The sequence below is a fragment of the Scyliorhinus torazame genome, chromosome 14 (assembly GCF_047496885.1).
Source record: "Scyliorhinus torazame isolate Kashiwa2021f chromosome 14, sScyTor2.1, whole genome shotgun sequence".
In the NCBI taxonomy this organism is placed as follows: Eukaryota; Metazoa; Chordata; class Chondrichthyes; order Carcharhiniformes; family Scyliorhinidae; genus Scyliorhinus; species Scyliorhinus torazame.
The window spans coordinates 1,421,604-1,442,652 of NC_092720.1; the positions used below are offsets into that span (position 1 = coordinate 1,421,604).

Consider the following 21,049-nt stretch of genomic DNA (forward strand, 5'->3'; position numbering starts at 1 on the left):
AGGAGCAAGAAAGGGAATAAAGAATCTTCTGGAACAACGCATGTGGATGCAGAGAAAGATCAAGAACGACTATCTGATTACCACATGGTACCAATGGGGGGAGACAGATTTAGGCAAATACTTGTAACAGTTAAAGAACAGGAACTTAACACAATGATTGAGAAATTATAGTCAATACAGTAAACAATGTTGAAGAACGGTAAAAATTAGATCCGTAATTTAAATTTAACGGTTTGTAAAAAGGAGAAATATTGCCAAAGAAATGGAACAACTCAGACAAGAGAGCTCAAGAACTCAACAAAAAATAATAAACTGGCCCAGAATAAATGAAAAAAATAGGAGGAGGGGGAGAGGGGGAGGAGGGGGAGATGGGGAGGGTGACGGGGGCAGGGGCGGGAGGGAGAGATGGGGAGGGTAAGGAGGGGGAGGATGAGGAGGGGGAAGGGGAGAGGGAGATGAGGAGGGGAGATGAGGAGGGGGAGGGGAGAGGGAGCAGAGGGGGGAGGGAGGGGAGGGGGGATGAGGAGGGGAAGGGGGCGATGGGGACGGGGAGGGTGAGGAGGGGAAGATGGGAGGGGAGGTGAGGCAGGGAGGAGGGGGAGGGGGAGGGTGACGAGGGGGAGATGGTGAGCTGGGAGGGGGAGGAGGGGGAGATGGGGAGCTGGGGAGGGGGAGGGTGGGTGGGAGGGAGAGATGTGGGAAGGGTGAGGGGGAGGGTGAGGAGGGATGAGGAGTAGGAGATGGGGAGGGTGAGGAAGGGGGATTGGGGAGGGTCATATATGGGGTTGAGGAGGAGATGGGGCAACGGGATGTGGGGTGAGGAATGTGTAGTGGGGAAGTAGCTTTCTGGGGAGAGTTAGCTGGATCTCTCTGGGGGGAGTTAGCTGGATCTCTCTGGGGAGAGTTAGCTGGATCTCTCTGGGGAGAGTTAGCTGGATCTCTCTGGGGAGAGTTAGCTGGATCTCTCTGGGGAGAGTTAGCTGGATCTCTCTGGGGGGAGTTAGCTGGATCTCTCTGGGGGGAGTTAGCTGGATCTCTCTGGGGAGAGTTAGCCGGATCTCTCTGGGGAGAGTTAGCCGGATCTCTCTGGGGAGAGTTAGCTGTATCTCTCTGGGGAGAGTTAGCCGGATCTCTCTGGGGAGAGTTAGCTGGATCTCCCTGGGGAGAGTTAGCTGGATCTCTCTGGGGAGAGTTAGCCGGATCTATCTGGGGAGAGTTAGCTGGATCTCTCTGGGGAGAGTTAGCTGGATCTCTCTGGGGAGAGTTTGCCGGATCTCTCTGGGGAGAGTTAGCTGGATCTCTCTGGGGAGAGTTAGCTGGATCTCTCTGGGGAGAGTTAGCTGGATCTCTCTGGGGAGAGTTAGCTGGATCTCTCTGGGGACAGTTAGCTGGATCTCTCTGGGGAGAGTTAGCCGGATCTCTCTGGGGAGAGTTAGCTGGATCTCTCTGGGGGGAGTTAGCTGGATCTCTCTGGGGAGAGTTAGCTGGATCTCTCTGGGGAGAGTTAGCTGGATCTCTCTGGGGAGAGTTAGCTGGATCTCTCTGGGGAGAGTTAGCTGGATCTCTCTGGGGAGAGTTAGTTGGATCTCTCTGGGGAGAGTGAGCTGGATCTTTCTGAACAAAGAACAAAGAAATGTACAGCACAGGAACAGGCCCTTCGGCCCTCCAAGCCCGTGCCGACCATGCTGCCCGACTAAACTACAATCTTCTACACTTCCTGGGTCCGTATCCCTCTATTCCCATCCTATTCATATATTTGTCAAGATGCCCCTTAAATGTCACTATCGTCCCTGCTTCCACCACCTCCTCCGGCAGCGAGTTCCAGGCACCCACTACCCTCTGCGTAAAAAACTTGCCTCGTACATCTACTCTAAACCTTGCCCCTCTCACCTTAAACCTATGCCCCCTAGTAATTGACCCCTTTACCCTGGGGAAAAGCCTCTGACTATCCACTCTGTCTATGCCCCTCATAATTTTGTAGACCTCTATCAGGTCGCCCCTCAACCTCCGTCGTTCCAGTGAGAACAAACCACGTTTATTCAACCTCGCCTCATAACAAATGCCCTCCATACCAGGCAACATCCTGGTAAATCTCTTCTGCACCCTCTCTAAAGCCTCCACATCCTTCTGGTAGTGTGGCGACCAGAATTGAACACTATACTCCAAGTGTGGCCTAACTAAGGTTCTATACAGCTGCAACATGACTTGCCAATTTTTATACTCAATGCCCTGGCCAATGAAGGCAAACATGCCTTATGCATCCTTTACTACCTTCTCCACCTGCGTTGCCCCTTTCAGTGACCTGTGGACCTGTACACCTAGATCTCTCTGACTGTTGTCATGTGAGAGTACCTTTAAGAAATGAGTGTTTAAGAAATGTACCTTCAAGAAATGGGTGTTTATCAGTGATGTCAGAGTGTGGGTGGAGCTGGGCTGTATGTCAGCTTTTTACTTTCGTTTAAGGCTGTTTGCTGCAGGGTGTGTTTTAGTTTCGTTTTCAGAGCTGGATAGCTGCAGTCACAGCCGGAAGGTGTACTAGTCTCTCTCTCTCTGTAATCTAAAGCCTGTAAATTGATCCTTTGGTGATTTAAAACTAATAACTGCTCTCAGTAGTGACTTTAACCTGATGTGCTTCTGATTAAAGGTTTTTTTAAAACTCTTATGGATGTTAAAAGGACAGTTTAAGGATTACTTAGTGTTGTATTCTTTGGGGGTTGTATTTGAATTGATGGTTGCCAAGATGTTCACTGTATATTTTAAAAAGGTTAACTTGAGTTCATAGAATAAACATTGTTTCGCTTTAAAAAATACTTTTCCATTTCTGCTGTCCCACTCCTGTAGAGCGGGCCGTGTGCTCCCCATACCACAATCTATTAAAAGTTGTGGGTCAGGTGAACTCCATGATACACTTTGGGGTTCTCTAAACACTGACCCGTAACATTGTCAATACACTTGAGGGTTCTACCATTCACTGTATATTCCCTACCTGCATTAGACCTTCCAAAATGCATTACCTCACATTTAGAACATAGAACATAGAACGATACAGCGCAGTACAGGCCCTTCGGCCCACGATGTTGCACCGAAACAAAAGCCATCTAACCTACACTATGCCATTATCATCCATATGTTTATCCAATAAACTTTTAAATGCCCTCAATATTGGCGAGTTCACTACTGTTGCAGGTAGGGCATTCCACGGCCTCACTACTCTTTGCGTAAAGAACCTACCTCTGCCCTCTGTCCTATATCTATTACCCCTCAGTTTAAAGCTATGTCCCCTCCTGCCAGCCATTTCCATCCGCGGGAGAAGGCTCTCACTGTCCACCCTATCTAACCCCCTGATCATTTTGTATGCCTCTATTAAGTCTCCTCTTAACCTTCTTCTCTCCAACGAAAACAACCTCAAGTCCATCAGCCTTTCCTCATAAGACTTTCCCTCCATACCAGGCAACATCCTGGTAAATCTCCTCTGCACCCGCTCCAAAGCCTCCACGTCCTTCCTATAATGCGGTGACCAGAACTGTACGCAATACTCCAAATGCGGCCGTACCAGAGTTCTGTACAGCTGCAACATGACCTCCTGACTCCGGAACTCAATCCCTCTACCAATAAAGGCCAACACTCCATAGGCCTTCTTCACAACCTGGGTGGCAACTTTCAGGGATCTATGTACATGGACACCTAGATCCCTCTGCTCATCCACACTTCCAAGAACTTTACCATTAGCCAAATATTCCACATTCCTGTTATTCCTTCCAAAGTGAATCACCTCACACTTCTCTACATTAAACTCCATTTGCCACCTCTCAGCCCAGCTCTGCAGCTTAACTATATCCCTCTGTAACCTGCTACATCCTTCCACACTATCGACAACACCACCGACTTTAGTATCATCTGCAAATTTACTCACCCACCCTTCTGCGCCTTCCTCTAGGTCATTGATAAAAATGACAAACAGCAACGGCCCCAGAACAGATCCTTGTGGTACTCCACTTGTAACTGAACTCCATTCTGAACATTTCCCATCAACCACCACCCTCTGTCTTCTTTCAGCTAGCCAATTTCTGATCCACATCTCTAAATCACCCTCAATCCCCAGCCTCCGTATTTTCTGCAATAGCCTACCGTGGGGAACCTTATCAAACGCTTTGCTGAAATCCATATACACCACATCAACTGCTCTACCCTCATCTACCTGTTCAGTCACCTTCTCAAAGAACTCGATAAGGTTTGTGAGGCATGACCTACCCTTCACAAAGCCATGCTGACTATCCCTGATCATATTATTCCTATCTAGATGATTATAAATCTTGTCTCTTATAATCCCCTCCAAGACTTTACCCACTACAGACGTGAGGCTCACCGGTCTATAGTTGCCGGGGTTGTCTCTGCTCCCCTTTTTGAACAAAGGGACCACATTTGCTATCCTCCAGTCCTCTGGCACTATTCCTGTAGCCAATGATGACATAAAAATCAAAGCCAAAGGTCCAGCAATCTCTTCCCTGGCCTCCCAGAGAATCCTAGGATAAATCCCATCAGGACCCGGGGACTTATCTATTTTCAGCCTGTCCAGAATTGCCAACACCTCTTCCCCACGTACCTCAATGCCATCTATTCTATTAGCCTGGGGCTCAGCATTCTCCTCCACAACATTATCTTTTTCCTGAGTGAATACTGACAAAAATATTCATTTAGTATCTCGCCTATCTCTTCAGACTCCACACACAACTTCCCATCCCTGTCCTTGACTGGTCCTACTCTTTCCCTAGTCATTCGCTTATTCCTGACATACCTATAGAAAGCTTTTGGGTTTTCCTTGATCCTACCTGCCAAATACTTCTCATGTCCCCTCCTTGCTCGTCTTAGCTCTCTCTTTAGATCCTTCCTCGCTACCTTGAAACTATCCATCGCCCCAACTGAAACTTCACACCTCATCTTCATATTGGCCTCCTTCTTCCTCTTAACAAGAGATTCCACTTCTTTGGTAAACCACGGTTCCCTCGCTCGACGCCTTCCTCCTTGCCTGACCGGTACATACTTATCAAGAACACGCAGTAGCTGATCCTTGAACAAGCTCCACTTATCCAGTGCTCCCAACACTTGCAGCCTACTTCTCCACCTTATCCCCCCCAAGTCACGTCTAATGGCATCATAATTGCCCTTCCCCCAGCTATAACTCTTGCCCTGCGGTGTATACTTATCCCTTTCCATCATTAACGTAAACGTCACCGAATTGTGGTCACTGTCCCCAAAGTGCTCTCCTACCTCCAAATCCAACACCTGGCCTGGTTCATTGTCCCAAAACCAAATCCAACGTGGCCTCGCCTCTTGTTGGCCTGTCAACATATTGTGTCAGGAAACCCTCCTGCACACACTGTACAAAAAACGACCCATCTAATGTACTCGAACTATATCTTTTCCAGTCAATATTTGGAAAGTTAAAGTCTACCATAATAACTACCCTGTTCCTTTCGCTCTTATCCAGGATCATCCTCGCCACCCTTTCCTCTACATCCCTAGAACTATTTGGAGGCCTATAGAAAACTCCCAACAGGGTGACCTCGCCTTTCCTGTTTCTAACCTCAGCCCATACTACCTCGGAAGATGAGTCCATCTAGCATCCTCTCCGCCACCGTAATACTGCTCTTGACTAGCAGCGCCACACCTCCCCCTCTTTTGCCTCCTTCTCTGAGCTTACTAAAACACCTAAACCCCGGAACCTGCAACATCCATTCCTGTCCCTGCTCTATCCATGTCTCCGAAATGGCCACAACATCGAAGTCCCAGGTACCAACCCATGCTGCCAGTTCCCCTACCTTATTTCGTATACTCCTGGCATTGAAGTAGACACACTTCAAACCACCTACCTGAACACTGGCCCCCTCCTGCGACGTCAAATCTGTGCTCCTGACCTCTATACTCCCATTCTCCCTTACCCTAAAACTACAATCCAGGTTCCCATGCCCCTGCTGCATTAGTTTAAACCCCCCCAAAGAGCACTAACAAAACTCCCCCCAGTATATTTGTGCCCCTCAGGTTCAGATGTAGACCATCCTGTCTGTAGAGGTCCCACCTTCCCCAGAAAGAGCCCAAGTTATCCAGAAATCTGAATCCCTCCCGCCTGCACCATCCCTGTAGCCACGTGTTTAATTGCTCTCTCTCCCTATTCCTCATCTCACTATCACGTGGCATGGGCAACAACCCAGAGATAACAACTCTGTTTGTTCTAGTTCTGAGCTTCCATCCTCGCTCCCTGAAAGCCTGCCTGACATCCTTGTCCCCTTTCCTACCTATGTCGTTAGTGCCAATGTGGACCACGACTTGGGGCTGCTCCCCCTCCCCCCTAAGGACCCGGAAAACATGATCCGAGATTTGTCCGGATTAAACTCCATCTGCCATCTCTCTGCCCAAGTCTCCAGACAATCTAAATCCTGCTGTATCCTCTGACAGTCCTCATCGCTATCCGCAATTCCACCAGCCTTTGTGTATCTGCAAACTTACTAATCAGACCAATTACATTTTCCTCCAAATCATTTGTATAAACTACAGCAAATATATATATTTACCGTAGTATATATAAATGGTTTGGAGTGTATATATGTATGTGTCAGGCTGGGAGGGCCGAAGGGCCTGTTCCTGTGCTGTACTTTTCTTTGTTATTTGTTCAGAAAGATCCAGCTAACTCTCCCAGAGAGATCCCCAGAGTGGCATAGACAGAGTGGATAGTCAGAGGCTTTTCCCCAGGGTAGAGGGGTCAATTACTAGGGGGCATAGGTTTAAGGTGAGAGGGGCAAGGTTTAGAGTAGATGTACGAGGCAAGTTTTTTACGCAGAGGGTAGTGGGTGCCTGGAACTCACTGCCGGAGGAGGTAGTGGAGGCAGGGACGATAGGGACATTTAAGGGGCATCTTGACAAATACATGAATAGGATGGGAATGGAGGGATACGGACCCAGGAAGTGTAGAAGATTGTAGTTTAGTCGGGCAGTATGGTCGGCATGGGCTTGGAGGGCCGAAGGGCCTGTTCCTGTGCTGTACATTTCTTTGTTCTTTGTTTGACCAGAGACTTATACAGCCTCAGAAGTACATCCCTAGTCTTGCATTCCAGTCCTTTAGAACATAGAACATACAGTGCAGAAGGAGGCCATTCGGCCCATCGAGTCTGCACCGACCCATTTAAGCCCTCACTTCCACGCTATATCCGTAACCCAATAAACCCTCCTAACCTTTTTGGCCACGAAGGGTAATTTATCATGGTCAATCCACCTACCCTGTGTGTCTTTGGACTGTGGTAGGAAACCAGAGCACCTGGGGGAAGCCCACGCAGGCACAGTGAGAACATGCAGACTCCGCACAGACCCAGCGGGGAGTCAAACCTGGAACCCTGGCACTGTGAAGCCACTGTGCTAGCCACTGTGCTGAGCACTTGTGCTATCGTGCTGCCCTCTTGACATGAATGCTAACATTGCATTTGCCTTCCTAACTGCCGACTGAACCTGCACATTAACCTTAAGAGAATCGTGAACAAGGATTCCCAAGTCCCTTTGTGCTTCTGATTTCCGAAGCATTTCCCCATTTAGAAAATAGTCTATGCCTCCATTCCTCCTTCCAAAGTGCGTAACCTCACACTTTTCCACATTGTATTCCATCTGCCACTTCACTGCCCGCTCGCCTAGCTTGTCCAAATCCTCCTGCAGCCCCCTTGCTTCCTCAATACTACCTGTCCCTCTACAGATCTTTGTATCATCTGCAAACTTAGCAACAGTGCCTTCAGTTCCTTCTTCCAGATCATTAATGTATATTGTGAAAAGTTGTGGTCCCAGCACAGACCTCTGAGGCACACCACTAGTCACCGGCTGCCATCCTGAAAAAGATCCCTTTACCCCCACTCTCTGCCCTCTGCCAGTCAGCCAATCCTCTATCCACGCCAGGATCTTACCCTTAACACCATGGGCTCTTAACTTATTTAACAGTCTTGTCACCTTGTCAAAGGCCTTCTGGAAATCTAAATAAATCACATCCACTGGTTCTCCTTTGTCTAACTTCCTCGTTACATCCTCAAAGAACTCTAACAGATTTGTCAGAACGACCTCCCTTTGATGAAGCCACCAGGTTTAGAATAACGAACAAGAACAATCCAGCACAGGAACAGGCCCTTCGGCCCTCCAAGCCTGTACTGGCCATGATACCAACCTTTGCCAAAGCCCCCAGCACTTCCTTGTGCCGTATCCCTCTACACCCATCCTATCCGTGTGTTTGTCAAGATGCCTTTTGAACACCGTTAATGTATCTGCTTCCACAACCTCCCCTGGCAACGCGTTCCAGACACTCACCCACCCTCTGCATAAAAAACCTGCCTCACACATCTCCTCTAAACCTCTGCCCCATGGACCTTAAACCTATGCCCCCTGGTGACAGACCCCTCCACCCTGGGAAAGAGTGCCTGCCCACCCACTCTATCCATGCCCCTCATAATCTTGTGGACCTCTATCAGGTCACCCCTTAACCTCCGTCTTTCTAATGAAAACAGTCTGAGTCTATTCAGCCTCTCCGCATAGCTAACACCCTCCAGACCAGGCAACATCCTGGTAAACCTCCTCTGCACCCTCTCCAAAGCCTCCACATCCTTCTGGTAGTGTAGCGACCAGAATTGTGCGCAATATTCCAAGTGTGGCCTTACCAAGGTTCTATACAACTGTAGCATGACTTGCCAGTTTTTATACTCGATGCCCCGTCCAATTAAGGCAAGCATTTTTGGAAGACAGGATTCTTGGAAGTGTGGAGGAAGAGGGGGATCTTGGGGTCCACGTACATAGATCCCTCAAAGTTGCCACCCAGGTTGATAGGGTTGTTACGAAGGCGTATGGTGCGTTGACTTTCATTAACAGGGGGATTGAGTTTAAGAGCCGCGAGGTTTTGCTGCAGCTTTATAAAACCCTGGTTAGACCTCACTTGGAATATTGTGTCCAGTTCTGGTCGCCTCATTATAGGAAGGATGTGGATGTTTTGGAGAGGGTGCAGAGGAGATTTACCAGGATGTTGCCTGGACTGGAGGCACGTCTTATGAAGAAAGGTTGAGGGAGCTAGGGCTTTTCTCACTGGAGCGAAGAAGGCAGAGAGGTGACTTGATAGAGATGTACAAGGTGATGAGAGGCATGGATAGAGTGGATAGCCAGAGACTTTTCCCCAGGGTCGAAATGGCTGTCACGTGGGGACATAATTTTATGGTGATTGGAGGAAGGTATAGGGGAGATGTCAGAGGTCAGTTCTTTACACAGAGAGTGGTGGGTGTGTGGAATGCACGGCCAGCAGAGGTGGTGGAGTCCGAGTCATTCGGGACATTTAAGCGACTCTGAGACAGGCACATGGACAGCAGTAAATTGAAGGGGTGTAGGTGAGGTTGATCTTAGATTAGGATAAATGGTCGGCACAACATCGTGGGCTGCAGGGCCTGTACTGTGCTGTACTGTTCTATGTTCTATCATATAACTAGGATATAATTTCCACTTATCCCCTTCACTAATACCTCAGCTTTCATTGAACTATCCGGAGGGGAAACTAAATCCTTCTCTAGTACGCGAGTTTGTGTCGAAGCTGTGTTCCTCAAAATCGTTATGGGTTTGGTCTTATCAGTTGCTGAAAATGGGGTGATTTTTCCCTGAGACAAAAACCCATCTCTCCTCTCCCTCATTAACCTGCTCCCACACCAATGTGCACTTCAGGTCTCCTGGTTCCAACTCGACCTACAGTTTGCCCTGGAATATTCTCCAATTTTGTTCCTTTTTCAGAATGCTCCTTATGAACTCCAATAAGTCCCGTTGGCTTTTCTCGCAACTTCCAACATGCTGAACAAACGCTTCCCACTTTATTATAACGATAACACCTCGGCCTTTGAGTCTGACTTTCACCCTGTGTACCTTCCTTACTGGTCTGAGGAGGAGATCTCGGAGCATTCCCAGCTATCCATTCCTTACCTTGGCTACCTGCCTTACTTTCTTATTCTTTTCAAAGTTATGGGGGTGAAGGAAGAAAGGTTTAAATTAATGGATCAGTTCATAATCATCAGACATAATTGCTGTTTGCCTAACAGTCTTCACCTTCGGGTCTTCAATATGGGTTCTTCTCACAGAAGGTAGGGAATTCTTAAATTCCTCTAAGAGAATTACCTCTCTATGTTCTAGTTGTATAGAAACTTGGTAAGGCTGTAATTGGAATATTGCGCACAATTCTGGTCGCCACACTACCAGAAAGATGATGTGGAGATGCCGGTGTTGGACTGGGGTGAGCACAGTAAGAAGTTTTACAACACCAGGTTAAAGTCCAACAGGTTTGTTTCAAACACTAGCTTTCGGAGCGCTGCTCCTTCCTCAGGTGAATGAAGAGGTATGTTCCAGAAACATATATATAGACAGATTCAAAGATGCCAGACAATGCTTGGAATGCGAGCATGAGCAGGTGATTAAATCTTTACAGATCCAGAGATGGGGTAACCCCAGGTTAAAGAGGTGTGAATTGTGTCAAGCCAGGACAGTTGGTAGGATTTCGCAGGCCAGATGTTGGGGGGTGAATGTAATGCGACATGAATCCCAGGTCCCGGTTGAGGCCGCACTCATGTGTGCGGAACTTGGCTATAGGTTTCTGCTCGGCGATTCTGCGTTGTCGCGGGTCCTGAAGGCCGCCTTGGAGAACGCTTACCCGGAGATCAGAGGCTGAATGCCCTTGACTGCTGAAGTGTTCCCCGACTGGAAGGGAACATTCCTGCCTGGTGATTGTTGCGCGATGTCCGTTCATTCGTTGTCGCAGCGTCTGCATGGTCTCGCCAATGTACCACGCTTCGGGACATCCTTTCCTGCAGCGTATGAGGTAGACAACGTTGGCCGAGTCGCACGAGTATGTACCGCGTACCTGGTGGGTGGTGTTCTCACGTGTAATAGTGGTATCCATGTCGATGATCTGGCACGTCTTGCAGAGATTGCCATGGCAGGTAGCCAAGGTAAGGAATGGATAGCTGGGAATGCTCCGAGATCTCCTCCTCAGACCAGCAAGGAAGGTTCACAGAAGGATGTGGAGGCTTTGGAGAGCATGCAGAGGAGGTTTACCAGGATGTTGTCTGGTCTGGAGGGTGTTAGCTAAATGGTCGGCAGAACATCGTGAGCCTGTCCTGTGTTGTACTGTTCTATTCCGTATGATTTCTTGACTACTTTACGTGAATTATACTGCCACCTGGTGTACGTGAATTATACTGCCACGCGGTGTACGTGAATTATACCGCCACCTGGTGTACGTGAATTATACTGCCACCTGGTGTACGTGAATTATACTGCCACGCGGTGCACGTGAATTATACTGCCATCTGGTGTACGTGAATTATACTGCCACCTGGTGTACGTGAATTATACTGCCACGCGGTGCACGTGAATTATACTGCCACCCGGTGCACGTGAATTATACTGCCATCTGGTGTACGTGAATTATACTGCCACCTGGTGTACGTGAATTATACTGCCACGCGGTGCACGTGAATTATACTGCCACCTGGTGTACGTGAATTATACTGCCACCTGGTGTACATGAATTATACCGCCACCTGGTGTACGTGAATTATACTGCCACCTGGTGTACATGAATTATACCGCCACCTGGTGTACGTGAATTATACTGCCACCTGGTGTACGTGAATTATACTGCCATCTGGTGTACGTGAATTATACTGCCACCTGGTGTACGTGAATTATACCGCCACCTGGTGTACGTGAATTATACCGCCACCTGGTGTACGTGAATTATACTGCCACCTGGTGTACGTGAATTATACTGCCATCTGGTGTACGTGAATTATACTGCCACCTGGTGTACGTGAATTATACCGCCACCTGGTGTACGTGAATTATACCGACAGAATACCCTTCGTCGTCCAGTACTTCCCCGGAGCGGAGAAACTACGTCATCTTCTTCACAGCCTTCAACACGTCATTGATGACGATGAACATCTTGCCAAGGTCATCCCCACACCCCCACTACTTGCCTTCAAACAACCGCGCAACCTCAAACGAACCATTGTTTGCAGCAAACTACCCAGCCTTCAGAACAGTGACCACGACACCACACAACCCTGTCATGGCAATCTCTGCAAGACGTGCCAGATCATCGACATGGATACCACTATTACACGTGAGAACACCACCCACCAGGTACGTGGTACATACTCGTGCGACTCGGCCAACGTTGTCTACCTCATACGCTGCAGGAAAGGATGTCCCGAAGCGTGGTACATTGGCGAGACCATGCAGACGCTGCGACAACGCATGAACGGACATCGCGCAACAATCACCAGGCAGGAATGTTCCCTTCCAGCCGGGGAACACTTCAGCAGCCAAGGGCATTCAGCCTCTGATCTCCGGGTAAGCGTTCTCCAAGGCGGCCTTCAGGACCCGCGACAACGCAGAATCGCCGAGCAGAAACTTATAGCCAAGTTCCACACACATGAGTGCGGCCTCAACCGGGACCTGGGATTCATGTCGCATTACATTCATCCCCCACCATCTGGCCTGCGAAATCCTACCAACTAACCTGGCTTGATACAATTCACACCTCTTTAACCTGGGGTTACCCCATCTCTGGATCTGTAAAGATTTAATCACCTGCTAATGCTCACATCCCAAGCATTGTCTGGCATCTTTGAATTTGTCTATATATGTTTCTGGAACATACCTCTTCATTCACCCGAGGAAGGAGCAGCGCTCCGAAAGCTGGTGACATCGAAACAAACCTGTTGGACTTTAACCTGGTGTTGTAAGACTTCGTACTGTGCTCACCCCAGTCCAACGCCGGCATCTCCACATCATGAATTATACTGCCACCTGGTGTACGTGAATTATACTGCCACCTGGTGTACGTGAATTATACTGCCACCTGGTGTACGTGAATTATACTGCCACCCAGTGTACGTGAATTATACTGCCACCTGGTGTACGTGAATTATACTGCCACGCGGTGTACGTGAATTATACTGCCACGCGGTGTACGTGAATTATACTGCCACCTGGTGTACGTGAATTATACTGCCACGCGGTGTACGTGAATTATACTGCCACGCGGTGTACATGAATTATACTGCCACCTGGTGTACGTGAATTATACTGCCACCTGGTGTACGTGAATTATACTGCCACGCGGTGTACGTGAATTATACTGCCACCTGTGTACGTGAATTATACTGCCACCTGGTGTACGTGAATTATACTGCCACGCGGTGAACGTGAATTATACTGCCACCTGGTGTACGTGAATTATACTGCCACCTGGTGTACGTGAATTATACTGCCACGCGGTGTACGTGAATTATACTGCCACCTGGTGTACGTGAATTATACTGCCACGCGGTGTACGTGAATTATACTGCCACGCGGTGTACATGAATTATACTGCCACCTGGTGTACGTGAATTATACTGCCACCTGGTGTACGTGAATTATACTGCCACGCGGTGTACGTGAATTATACTGCCACCTGTGTACGTGAATTATACTGCCACCTGGTGTACGTGAATTATACTGCCACGCGGTGAACGTGAATTATACTGCCACGCGGTGTACGTGAATTATACTGCCACCTGGTGTACGTGAATTATACTGCCACCTGGTGTACGTGAATTATACTGCCACCTGGTGTACGTGAATTATACTGCCACGCGGTGTACGTGAATTATACTGCCACCTGGTGTACGTGAATTATACTGCCACCTGGTGTACGTGAATTATACTGCCACCTGGTGTACGTGAATTATACTGCCACCTGGTGTACGTGAATTATACTGCCACCTGGTGTACGTGAATTATACTGCCACCTGGTGTACGTGAATTATACTGCCACGCGGTGTACGTGAATTATACTGCCACGCGGTGTACGTGAAGTATACTGCCACCTGGTGTACGTGAATTATACTGCCACGTGGTGTACGTGAATTATACTGCCACCTGGTGTACTTGAATTATACTGCCACGCGGTGTACGTGAATTATACTGCCACGCGGTGTACGTGAATTATACTGCCACCTGGTGTACGTGAATTATACTGCCACGCGGTGTACATGAATTATACTGCCACCTGGTGTACGTGAATTATACTACCACGCGGTGTACGTGAATTATACTGCCACCTGGTGTACGTGAATTATACTGCCATGCGGTGTACGTGAATTATACTGCCACCTGGTGTACGTGAATTATACTGCCACGCGGTGTACGTGAATTATACTGCCACCTGGCAGCCCAGGTCAGGGTGGTGAGTGACTTGGAGAGGAATGTGCAAGCAGTGGGGCTTCTCAAAACTCTCCTGCCCTCGACAATCGAGGTGATCATGGACTTCAATATCCATCACCAAGAGTGGCTCGGCAGTACCACCACAGACCGAGCTGGCCGGGGACAGAGCTGCGAGACTGGGACTGCAGCAGGTGGTGAGGAACCAACAATAGGGATAAACACAGTTGACCTCATCCTCACCAACCTGCCTGGTACAGGTACATCTGTCCATGACGGATCGGTAGGAGTATTTGTTTTCAGTGCAATAGGAAGGGTCATAAACAGGCACACTGCCACACCCACAAAAACACACTCATTGTAAAAAAGCAGCAAATCACGGCAGCGGTGAATAGAGGAGAGAAGATTTGAGACCAGGGTTGGGATTCTCCGTCCCGCCGTACCAGATTTCTGGTTCACCACGTCGTCCGGATTCTCCGTTGTGCCAGCTGGTCAATGGGGTTTCCCCGGACTGCCGGCAAAAAGGAGCATCCCGCCGGCAGAGATTCCAGCCTGTGGCTTCTGAAACAGATTGAACGTGGTCAGAGTGAGCAGAACAGCCCTGATCGAGAGAGCCTCACAGGAAATGGAGGAACACTAAAGATGGAGGTCAACACCAGGGCATCGCTCACAGTTGTGGGTGAACAAATGTTTAAATTTCTTTGAGGAGGAGTTCAGTCTTTGGAGTTGAGACAACAGCCAAGATGGTGACTTATACGGGGGAGACCCTAAAACCATCGGGAAAAATCGCAACCCCAGAGTCATACCAGCAACAACGGAAAAACAGGCATCGCGCGACAATCACCAGGCAAGAATGTTCCCTTCCAGCCGGGGAACACTTCAGCAGTCAAGGGCATTCAGCCTCTGATCTCCGGGTAAGCGTTCTCCAAGGCGGCCTTCAGGACCCGCGACAACGCAGAATCGCCGAGCAGAAACTTATAGCCAAGTTCCGCACACATGAGTGCGGCCTCAACCGGGACCTGGGATTCATGTCGCATTACATTCATCCCCCACCATCTGGCCTGCGAAATCCTACCAACTGACCTGGCTTGGTGTAATTCACACCTCTTTAACCTGGGGTTACCCCATCTCTGGGTCTGTAAAGATTTAATCACCTGCTAATGCTCGCATTCCAAGCATTGTTTGGCATCTTTGAATTTGTCTGTATATATGTTTCTGGAACAGACCTCTTCATTCACCTGAGGAAGGAGCAGCGCTCCGAAAGCTAGTGATTCGAAACAAACCAGTTGGACTTTAACCTGGTGTTGTAAGACTTCTTCTTGTATTAAAGTGTTGAATGGTAGGTCGGCACGGTGGCACAGTGGTTAGCACTGCTGCCTCACAGCACCAGGGACCCAAGTTCAATTCCGGCCTCGGGTGACTCTCTGTGTGGATTCTGCACGTTCTCCCTGTGCCTGCGTGGGTTTCACCCTATGGATGGATCAGTTCCTGCGATGCTTCACCCTATGGATGGATCAGTTCCTGTGATGCTTCACCCTATGGATGGGACAGTTCCTGCGATGCTTCACCCTATGGATGGGTCAGTTCCTGTGATGCTTCACCCTATGGATGGATAAGTTCCTGCGATGCTTCACCCTATGGGATGGGACAGTTCCTGCGATGCTTCACCCTATGGATGGGACAGTTCCTGCGATGCTTCACCCTATGGGATGGGGCAGTTCCTGCAATGCTTCACCCTATGGGATGGGGCAGTTCCTGCGATGCTTCGCCCTATGGGATGGGGGAATTCCTGCGATGCATCACCCTATGGGATGGGACAGTTCCTGGAATGCTTCACCCTATAGATGGGACAGTTCCTGCGATGCTAAACCCTATGGATGAATCAGTTCCTGCGATGCTTCACCCTATGGGATGGGACAGTTCCTGCGATGCTTCACCCTATGGGATGGGGGAATTCCTGCAATGCTTCACCTGATGGGATGGGGCAGTTCCTGCGATGCTTCACCCTTTGGGATGGGACAGTTCCTGCGATGCTTCACCCTATGGATGGATCAGTTCCTGCGATGCTTCACCCTATGGATAGGACAGTTCCTGTGATGCTTCACCCTATGGATGGGACAGTTCCTGTGATGTTTCACCCTTTGGATGGGTCAGTTCCTGCGATGCTTCACGCTATGGATGGGGCAGTTCCTGTGACGCTTCACCCTATGGGATGGGGCAGTTCCTGCGATGCTTCACCCTATGGGATGGGGGAATTCCTGCGATGCTTCACCCTATGGGATGGGGGAATTCCTGCGATGCTTCAACCGATGGGATGGGGGAATTCCTGCGATGCTTCACCCTATGGGATGGGACAGTTCCTGCGATGCTTCACACTATGGATGGGACAGTTCCTGCGATGCTTCACCCTTTGGGTGCGTCAGTTCCTGCGATGCTTCACCCTATGGGATGGGGCAGTTGCTAAAATGCTTCACCCTATGGGATGGGGCAGTTCCTGTGATGCTTCACCCTTTGGTTGGGTCAGTTCCTGTGATGCTTCACCCGATGGATGGGACAGTTCCTGCGATGCTTCACCCTATGGATGGATCAGTTTCCTGCAATGGTTCACCCTATGGGATGGGACAGTTTCTGCGATGGTTCACCCTATGGGATGGGGGAATTCCTGCAATGCTTCACCCTTTGGGATGGGGCAGTTCCTGCGATGCGTCACCCTATGGGATGGGGCAGTTCCTGCAATGCTTCACCCTATGGATGGGGCAGTTCCAGCAATGCTTCACCCTATGGGATGGGGCAGTTCCTGCGATGCTTCACCCTATGTGACAGGGCAGTTCCTGCGATGCTTCACCCTCTGGGTTGGGCGAATTCCTGTGATGCTTCACCCTATGGAATGGGGGAATTCCTGCGATGCTTCACCCTATGGGATGGGACAGTTCCTGCAGTGCTTCACCCAATGGATGGGACAGTTCCTGCGATGCTTCACACTATAGATCGGACGGTTCCTGCGATGCTTCACCCCATGGGATGGGGCAGTTCCTGCGATGCTTCACCCAATGGATGGATCAGTTCCTGCGATGCTTCACCCTATGGATGGGGCAGTTCCTGCGATGCTTCACTCTATGGATGGGACAGTTCCTGCGATGCTTCACCCTTTGGGTGCGTCAGCTCCTGCGATGCTTCACCCTATGGGATGGGGCAGTTGCTAAAATGCTTCACCCTATGGGATGGGCAGTTCCTGTGATGCTTCACCCTATGGATGGGACAGTTCCTGCGATGCTTCACCCTTTAGATGGGTCAGTTCCTGTGATGCTTCACCCTATGGGATGGGGCCTTTCCTGCGATGCATCACCCTATGGATGGGGCAGTTCCTGAGATTCTTCACCCTATGTGACAGGGCAGTTCCTGCAATGCTTCACCCTATGGGATGGGGGAATTCCTGCGATGCCTCACCCTATGGGATGGGGGAATTCCTGCGATGCTTCACCCTATGGGATGGGGCAGTTCCTGCGATGCTTCACCCAATGGATGGATCAGTTCCTGCGATGCTTCACCCTATGGATGGGGCAGTTCCTGCGATGCTTCACCCTATGGATGGGACAGTTCCTGCGATGCTTCACACTATGGATGGGACAGTTCCTGCGATGCTTCACCCTTTGAGTGCGTCAGCTCCTGTGATGCTTCACCCTATGGGATGGGGCAGTTGCTAAAATGCTTCACCCTATGGGATGGGCAGTTCCTGTGATGCTTCACCCTATGGATGGGACAGTTCCTGTGATGCTTCAGCCTATGGATGGGACAGTTCCTGCGATGCTTCACCCTTTGGATGGGTCAGTTCCTGTGATGTTTCACCCTATGGATGGGACAGTTCCGGTGATGCTTCACCCTATGGATGGATCAGTTCCTGTGATGCTTCACCCTATGGATGGGACAGTTCCTGCGATGCTTCACCCTATGGATGGATCAGTTTCCTGCGATGCTTCACCCTATGGGATGGGACAGTTTCTGCGATGCTTCACCCTATGGGATGGGGGAATTCCTGCAATACTTCACCCTTTGAAATGGGGCAGTTCCTGCGATGCGTCACCCTATGGGATGGGGCAGTTCCTGCAATGCTTCACCCTATGGATGGGTCCGTTCCTGTGATGCATCACCCTATGGATGGATCAGTTTCCTGCGATGCTTCACCCTGTGGGATGGGACAGTGTCTGCGATGGTTCACCCTATGGGATGGGGGAATTCCTGCAATACTTCACCCTTTGAGATGGAGCAGTTCCTGCAATGCTTCACCCTATGGATGGGGCAGTCCCAGCGATGCTGCACCCTATGTGACAGGGCAGTTCCTGCGATGCTTCACCCTCTGGGATGGGGGAATTCCTGTGATGCTTCACCCTATGGAATGGGGGAATTCCTGCGATGCTTCACCCTATGGGATGGGACAGTTCCTGCAATGCTTCACCCAATGGATGGGACAGTTCCTGCGATGCTTCACACTATAGATCGGACGGTTCCTGCGATGCTTCACCCCATGGGATGGGGCAGTTCCTGCGATGCTTCACCCTATGGATGGATCAGTTCCTGCGATGCTTCACCCTATGGATGGGGCAGTTCCTGCGATGCTTCACCCTTTGGATCGGTCAGTCACTGCGATGCTTCACCCTATGGGATGGGGCAGTTCCTGCGATGCTTCACCCTATGGATGGATCAGTTACTGCGATGCTTCACCCTATGGGTGGGACGGTTCCTGCGATGCTTCACCCTATGGATGGGACAGTTCCTGCGTTGCTTCACCCTATGGATGGGACAGTTCCTGCGATGCTTCACCCTATGGGATGGGGCCTTTCCTGCGATGCATCACCCTATGGATGGGGCAGTTCCTGCGATTCTTCACCCTATGTGACAGGGCAGTTCCTGCAATGCTTCACCCTATGGGGTGGGGGAATTCCTGCGATGCTTCACCCTATGGGATGGGGGAATTCCTGTGATGCTTCACCCTATAGGATGGGGCAGTTCCTGCGATGCTTCACCCAATGGATGGATCAGTTCCTGCGATGCTTCACCCTATGGATGGGGCAGTTCCTGCGATGCTTCACACTATGGATGGGACAGTTCCTGCGATGCTTCACCCTTTGGGTGCGTCAGCTCCTGCGATGCTTCACCCTGTGGGATGGGGCAGTTCCTGCAATGCTTCACCCTATGGGATGGGGCAGTTCCTGCGATGCATCACCCTATGGGATGGGGGAATTCCTGCCAAACATCACCCTATGGATGGGACAGTTCCTGGAATGCTTCACCCTATGGATGGGACAGTTCCTGCGATGCTTCACCCTATGGATGAATCAGTTCCTGCGATGCTTCACCCAATGGGATGGGACAGTTCCTGCGATGCTTCACCCTATGGGATGGGGGAATTCCTACAATGCTTTACCCTATGGGATGGGGCAGTTCCTGCGATGCTTCACCCTATGGGATGGGACAGTTCCTGCGATGCTTCACCCTATGGGATGGGGGAATTCCTGCAATGCTTCACCTGATGGGATGGGGCAGTTCCTGCGATGCTTCACCCTTTGGGATGGGACAGTTCCTGCGATGCTTCACCCTATGGATGGATCAGTTCCTGCGATGCTTCACCCTATGGATAGGACAGTTCCTGTGATGCTTCACCCTATGGATGGGACAGTTCCTGTGATGTTTCACCCTTTGGATGGGTCAGTTCCTGCGATGCTTCACGCTATGGATGGGGCAGTTCCTGTGACGCTTCACCCTATGGGATGGGGCAGTTCCTGCGATGCTTCACCCTATGGGATGGGGGAATTCCTGCGATGCTTCACCCTATGGGATGGGGGAATTCCTGCGATGCTTCAACCGATGGGATGGGGGAATTCCTGCGATGCTTCACCCTATGGGATGGGACAGTTCCTGCGATGCTTCACACTATGGATGGGACAGTTCCTGCGATGCTTCACCCTTTGGGTGCGTCAGTTCCTGCGATGCTTCACCCTATGGGATGGGGCAGTTGCTAAAATGCTTCACCCTATGGGATGGGGCAGTTCCTGTGATGCTTCACCCTTTGGTTGGGTCAGTTCCTGTGATGCTTCACCCGATGGATGGGACAGTTCCTGCGATGCTTCACCCTATGGATGGATCAGTTTCCTGCAATGGTTCACCCTATGGGATGGGACAGTTTCTGCGATGGTTCACCCTATGGGATGGGGGAATTCCTGCAATGCTTCACCCTTTGGGATGGGGCAGTTCCTGCGATGCGTCACCCTATGGGATGGGGCAGTTCCTGCAATGCTTCACCCTATGGATGGGGCAGTTCCAGCAATGCTTCACCCTATGGGATGGGGCAGTTCCTGCGATGCTTCACCCTATGTGACAGGGCAGTTCCTGCGATGCTTCACCCTCTGGGTTGGGCGAATTCCTGTGATGCTTCACCCTATGGAATGGGGGAATTCCTGCGATGCTTCACCCTATGGGATGGGACAGTTCCTGCAGTGCTTCACCCAATGGATGGGACAGTTCCTGCGATGCTTCACACTATAGATCGGACGGTTCCTGCGATGCTTCACCCCATGGGATGGGGCAGTTCCTGCGATGCTTCACCCAATGGATGGATCAGTTCCTGCGATGCTTCACCCTATGGATGGGGCAGTTCCTGCGATGCTTCACTCTATGGATGGGACAGTTCCTGCGATGCTTCACCCTTTGGGTGCGTCAGCTCCTGCGATGCTTCACCCTATGGGATGGGGCAGTTGCTAAAATGCTTCACCCTATGGGATGGGCAGTTCCTGTG

General features: G+C 50.2%; 1 protein-coding gene across 3 annotated transcripts in view; it reads right to left on the minus strand.

The window, feature by feature from the left end:
• masp1 (MBL associated serine protease 1) overlaps window positions 1-21,049 on the minus strand; it is a 537,426-nt gene that overhangs the window by 250,061 nt on the left and 266,316 nt on the right. The window lies entirely within an intron of this gene.